The following is a 7,393-nucleotide window of genomic DNA, read 5'->3' as shown; positions in this document are numbered from 1 at the left end:
GGGTGACCACATTCCTTATTGACAATATCATTTTGACTATTTTCATCATGTACCCATTTGTTACCGAAGTAAGCTATTTATTTACAAGTGTTGTGGGTGTTTCTTTCACTTCTCATAGCATACTGTTTTTCATCTAATTGCATAATAATTCATCATACACTTTTAAAGTTCTCGTGAATTTTCTCTTTGTTTCATAATTTATAGAAACCAGTGTTGAACAATCTTCTATGTTATACCCGATGTGGGCGACACAAAAGAGGGGGCGGTATTATGGTCTTCGAAAAGGAACGATTGAATGTCATTGAAATCCTGACCATCTTCGAACACTCCGAAACACTAATGTTGGAAATCACTCCTAAAAGATGAATAAAAATAAAACTTTGAACTCCTTGTGACACAAACCGACATAATTTTAAACTAAAAACACGGATAAACGGCATCACCACGTACAAAGTAGGGTACTTTATTCCAATTGGAGATTTTAATATCAATACGTTGGACTTTATCTCCTCTGCAGCTGCAAATAATGATATAATCCGACCTTGATACAATATGACAGTATAATATTAACTTTTCAATGAGCTCTCCAACAAGATGGGATATACTAAGGAACTCACTCTGAAAATCAAGTATACAATAAAAATATAATAATATAATCACATATAATCATATGAACGCTTGCTACCCATACAGATGATGAGTAAAAACAAACCAAATTGCGGATAATTAACTCGTCCCTCTCGCTCTCCAAAGCACCAGTGCCATTTGATCCATTTAACACAAGCAACGGGACCTATAAAATGAACCCGACCCATCATTGTCAAGAACATCGCAGGTGATTCATTAAAACGCAGACCGGTGAAGTCTACCCAGTTTGGATGATAATTAACGGATTATTTAAAGTTTTAACAGATATACAAAAATGTCAAGAAAATGTCTGAAAAAAAGCAAACCGATATTAACCAATAAATAATGATATACCAAACAGCATCATCGTCAAGAAGAATATGTGGAATATGTTTTTAAAAACACCTTACGCGAAGATTACAGACACATATATTGTCAAGAAACCAGCTAATAACTAAAGTATGCTCCCTCTAAGCGAAACTACTCCAGTACGTCCAGAAATTCTAAGCAGGCAGCAGCGTGAAACAAATTTGGTTGACACTCAACGACTTGCTTAACAAATTCAGTATCAATGACGCTTTAAAGCGTCAAATCGGTATTCGTGTGTGTTATTAGTGTATTCGTGTCGAATCTTAAACGCTTTTAAACGTTGTAAAGTTCATGTACCTATGCTACCTACTAATTCTGGCGTGGGCGGTCGAATCATGAGGATAAGTAAGGAATGCGGCGACAGCGTCATTCTAGCATTCTTAACAACCTGTGGATATTATATAAATGAGTGGCAGCGAGCGTATTAACAGAAATTTAAGCATCCCTGCAAGACACCTGTCACAGAAAATTTCGACTGGAACATGGAACCCAAACTTCTAGCAGAATTCACCAACAATAACTTTGTAAACAACATCATACTACGCAAAAGAAATCTCCTGGAGATGCGTAATATAAAATCACTCGCCACAATCGGAAGCAAATTGTCTGCAGCTCGAATGAAGATGTTACATGGATGTTATCTACTCCTACCAAGGAGCAGACAACACCCATGTAACAAACTTTGGCAAATTATATCCAGTACTTTTGAAACTAATCAAGAGAATATTAGATACGAGTATGGTTACTTCAAAATAAGAACAGGAGTAATTAGACATTTCTACAAACAGATAAAAGAAATGATCTACAAAACTACATCTCCATTGCAAAATAACTTGACATCGTAAAAACTCTAGAAGGAATAATGCACGCCAGATTACAAAATTAATCCAGAACAAAATACAACAGAAATGCAATATCATCTCCTCAAATCAATACGGATTTTAAAATAAATAAAATAAAATAAAATCATGATCAGATTATTATAAAATAAAAAACATTTCTTCGTAAAGTGAACTATATTTAATCTATATTGTTAGATTTAACCAAAGCATTCCCTATTGTGGACCAGAAAATACTGGTGAACAATCAACAGTGTAGCTTTCCGCTGAATTTGACCCCCCCCCGCCACTCTTAGATCAGAAATTCTCTTCTTCTCTCTTCCAGCATCTACAGTATGTGGATGATGATGAGGCCGAATGAACTCTTTCCACTTCTTTCTGTCCCGAGAGAGTCCGAACAAATCTGTCAAGTTTGGTGTCGATCAGAAATTACCTCTGAGATATAGGTGACAAACCATTGCATACGCAATCAAACCGAATACTGGTTTGATTAAATTGTGTTAAAAAGGTTGGACAAATTAAATTGCAATATGTTATAGGCAAAAAGTTACAAATTTTCTAATAACGTAGTTAAGGAATTAATGTATAGTTCTTGAAAAGTATGAGGAGAGACATTTCAGTATGGAATATATCTACCCCGAACTGCGATGCAGCTCTCACAACGTCGTACCATGCTTGCCACCAAGTGATTTAGAAGTGCTTGAAGCAAACTACTCCACTCCTCCTTCACAGCAAGGAGAAAGCCTTGTTTCTTTTCTGGAGGGAATTTGATTAATCATAATGATGAAGAAGGAAAGGGAAAAACCACCGTATAGAAAAACAGAATTGACAGTTCACATCTGAAGTAAAGGGTTGATAAGAGGTGAAGAGGTAGTATTTCCTTTCAAGAAATACTTTTATCAAATTCCCACACATCACATAAGAAGAAGCTTCTTAACAGATCACAAATCACAAGTGTGCAGTTATAAATAAGAAAGAAGAAAATAAATCTACACTAATTTGGTAACACAGACAAAGCAAATTGAAAACAAATACACACCAATTGCTAAATCTAAAAAGAAGTATTTTCCTGATTATGGTGTGATTATTTTATGTCTGTCATAATGAGTTTTCCTCCTGTATGTGACCAATATTTCTGTTTTCAGGGAACCAAATCCTACCTTTATTGGGAAAGAAAATTTCAATGCACTATCAAAATACAGTATATACTTGGGGTAGAAGGATGGATTTAGGAGAAAACTGGATGCGGTTCAAGAAACTTATACAGAAAAAAATATTTAGGAAAGAATGAACAAAACGGCTAAACGGGAGGAACATTACGGATCTATCACATTTTATTTCTAAATAGAGAAAGAAATTTTTAAAAAAACTTGGAAATTTACTAGAGAACTTATGAGTGTAACCTTCGGCATCAAAGTTTTCTCGGTTTGCACTACTTGAAAGACACGGTCTCTGCCAGTAGCCCGTATATTTGAATTTTATTAGCTTAAATTAGGTTCCATTGGCGTGACAGGTTTTAAACCTTTGATTAAGAGAGCATCCAGAAAACTCTCCATTCGATTTCATGACAGTCCTATATGAGAAAGTTAAATTCATAATAAGTGAAATCAAGGTAGGTGAATACTCAAATACCAAAGATTACAGTCCAGAAAAAAAACCAAGAGCAAAACTATTATGAAAAAAGGAAAACTAAATTATTAAAAATTTCAAATATACACTATGTTGAAAAAGTATTCGGACACCTTATGTGTCATGCGAATTTCTGATCCTACCATATGCAAATTCTCAGAGAATATCTTCACCAGTGGTCTATCTGTCCGTGACATTGCTACCCGTCTTAGTATACCGAAATCTATCGTTGCTTATGTTATTTGTAGATGAAAAGTTGATGGTACGATCACAGCAGAAAAACATCCTGGCAGGCCAACTTCAATGACATTCATTGACCGAGATCGACTCTCTCTTTCTCTCTCGGAATGTTCTAGCATCCGGTATGTCATCAGCGGTGGACATCGCAGTCAACTTGGAAAATGCTGCAGGGACATCTTCAGCACTAGAACTACCGCAGTGAGTTGCATGCACTAGGTTACCACGGCACAACTGCTGCGAACAAGCAACACATCACGCCCATCAGCAACAAATGATGTTGAGTGGCGTGATGAAAAAATGAAAAAGAATATTCCTGTTGCGACGTAACTGAAATTGGTCGAAAGCATGCTCGAAAGGGTAGTTAGGGGTAATTACTGTCATTCAGGCCAGGGGTCTTCCCACTCGGTACTATAAATGTTTCTGAAGATTTTCATATCATTCTCATTCTATCATAAAAAATATTCTTAACAAATTATTATTTTAAGATTTGCCATTAATAAATTAATACAATTTTGGTCAATGTATTAAGTGGTGCTTTTAATTAATACTTAAAAATTCATGCATAAAATATGAAAAAAATAAATAATAACTAATTATTTTAAATATTATCATGCATTTGAAATAATATATTAACTGTAATGACAACTGATCACCTTTGTATCCCTTAAAATATAGTAATATTTGGGCTTCTTTTGTAACACAGACCTCTTTAGTGCACAGTGTTCGTAACTTAAAAATTCACATATAGGGTTACATTAACAAAAGTAGATTTGTTTAATATTTTTGCAGTTGCTACAGCCAATGTTTGGAGATTTTGACTTGAGCCATTGAACGTATGCTGATTTTTGGTTTGGATTATTTTTAGAAAAGTTGTTGAAGAATTAGAGCATAGATAAGCGTTGAGGGTTCTGAGTTGAGTGGGAAATAAAAGCACTCTTCTCAGAGCGAATACTGTCAATAATTAAATCAGAGTAAGTGTTCGATTAGGAAAACTAAATAGTAATCTAATCATGAAAATGAAGCATAGAAATCCCGAAGGGCATCCCAATTGCCACTGTGCAAGTGCAATTAATTAAGAGGCGGAGATTAGCTGGGAGAAGGACAATCTGTTAAAAAATGGATTTTTTGGGGGGGAAACATGGACGAAGGTTTGATAAGAGTTGCCAGGAGGAGAGCTAATGCCATTGGTTTATCAGGAGGCAGAACTGGTTAAGAAAAGGTCCGGAGTATTGGAAGAATGGATTAAAAGAATTCGGAGGTAGATTAACAAATTGATCATTACAGGAAGTAAACAATTCGGCGTCTCTTCTAGAATGATATGTGAAGTTTGAGAAGGGTGCCAGTCAGAAATGTGGACGGTGAAATCTCCACGAAAGTTTATCTCACTTTTTGGATGATTATACAGTTCGTGATTAACTTTTAGAGATAGATAATCAAAACGATCGGTATAGTCATCAGAATTAGGAAAGCGGTAAAGGCGGCAAATGAAGTTAACAAAATGAGAAAATGTAATCTTCAGTCAAAGCAGATCATATAAAGGAGATTTCAGTTCTGATAACCTTTGGCGTGGGATATCAGATGTGACAAAAGCACATGGCCCCCCCCTTTCTCTCTCTCTCTCTCTCTCTCTCTCTCTCTCTCTTTCTCTCTTCTGAATGAGACAAGGAAGGCTTATATGAGATGTAATCATAGTGGTTTAGATTTCAAATAAGTGGTGCTGTACATCACCGTTGATGTTGATATATCGGTGTCATATCGGCGTGTACTGTAGCTACATACTTTTGCGGCCACAATGCTCCACTAGTTCCCCAGAGCCCCATTTGCAGAAACAGCTATACCACAGTAAGGAAGGGAGGACCTGACTGCGAGGGGCAATATATTGTCCATCGACAGCCCTTTAGGTGCCCTGGACATTTTTAAGGCATCTGATCGGGGTTTGACACAGAGGGCTACTTAACAAACTGCCATCCTATGGGCTGCTTTCTACAATCCAACTGGATCATCAACTTTCTCATTCGTCACTCACTACCACGTCATGGTGGACGGTTTTCTCTCTTCACATTTCCCCACCATTACAGGCGTACCCCCCGAGTTCTGTTCTTTTACCCACAATCCTAGACATAGCTTTGCCGATGACAATACACTCCATTCCTCCTTTTCATTTGACAAACCGTGCCGGATTCTAATACTTGAGCATCCGCAAGATCCACCACGTCCAGTGACTCAGAACTCTGGCCATCAAAATAGAATTCTGTCTGATCTCTCTGAAGAAAAAGCTCGCATCCCTCTCCCTTAACTTGAGTAATACTGAGATATTCAAACACTATCAGATTTCTCTTCTTGGACTGACTAGCACCTTCGATCTTTCCTGACACAAACATATCGCAATTATAGCTTTTACATTCGATAAAAAAACTTGGTGCACGTTTTCGCAAGAAGAAATTGATTTACACCTTCTGTATAGAAATCCCAAATCCATCCAACGATGGAATATTACTCCTATATTCGGGGTGATACACCATAATCTTCTATAATATTGCTCGCTTCTAACCAGAGGAAGGAAATCTGGATAACTAATGATCCCTCGTCCACATATCCACTCCAATCCCTCTCTCACAGACGTTCAGTTTTTGCACCTTTATACAGTCCATTTTGAAATCTCCGAACCAATTTCACTGCCTCCATTTACATTCCATCTACTTTCGATGTTTATTATTATTATTATTAAGAGAAACTTACAGGGAGTCAGAGACTTATCGATGGAGGCCACGTACTAAACACAGCAGCTATCATAGTTATTCTTGAATTCATTCACACTACTTGGACTCACAACATCCGATGGCAATCCATTCGAATCAGGCACCACTCTCTAAGAGAAAAATATAACTCTCACCCCCTTCTTAGCGATATTCATTCTCAGCATCCAAGGGTGCCCTCTTGGCGTTTCCCCATCCTCCATAAATTTAAAAATTCCATCAACTGAAATCCTGTATGACCCTTTCAGAAGTTTGTAAGTCTCAATCATATCATCCCCTCTTTGTCCTGTTTACCAGTGTCTGCAATCTACAAATTTTCAATCTGTTTTGATAATCAGTATTCCACAACCCTGGTGTCATTTATAACACTCAACTTTGGACTATCTCCAATATAACGGAATCATAACGGAGACCAGACCTGTGCACAAGAGTCCAAGTGAGTTCTTATCGAGGCCTTATAAACAGGCAAAATAACATCATTATCTTTACATGTGAACGTTCGTTTCAGCATTGCAATTATCTTTTGAGTTGTATTTGCGATCTTTGCCACATGGCGCCTGAACGTCAACTTCCTATCTACTAATATTCCCAGATCCCTGGCCTGAACAGTTTCTTCAAGCACAATCCCACCAATATAATACAACATTGGATACGTAATCACCCCGAAGTGAATTACTTGACACTGAACACCCATTTTCCCATGCCCGCAATTCCATCCTATTCAAGTCATTCTGCAAATATTGCATATCATCAGCATTGCTGATTACCTTACCTATCTTTGTATCATCAGCAAATAGCTGTCACTTCACTTCTCAAATCCTTCCCAATATAATTAATATACAGATTGAATAACAGTGGACCAAGAATTGGTCCTCGTGGTACAACACTTGTTATTTATTTATTTTATTTTTTTTATTAATCTTTATACTGGTT

Source organism: Typopeltis vanoorti, chromosome 21 (genome assembly GCF_054136105.1).
Source record: "Typopeltis vanoorti isolate ZY-2024b chromosome 21, IOZ_Tvanoo_1.0, whole genome shotgun sequence".
NCBI lineage: Eukaryota > Metazoa > Arthropoda > Arachnida > Uropygi > Thelyphonidae > Typopeltis > Typopeltis vanoorti.
The sequence above is the reverse complement of the archived record's forward strand: the minus strand, read 5'-3'. Positions refer to the sequence as shown.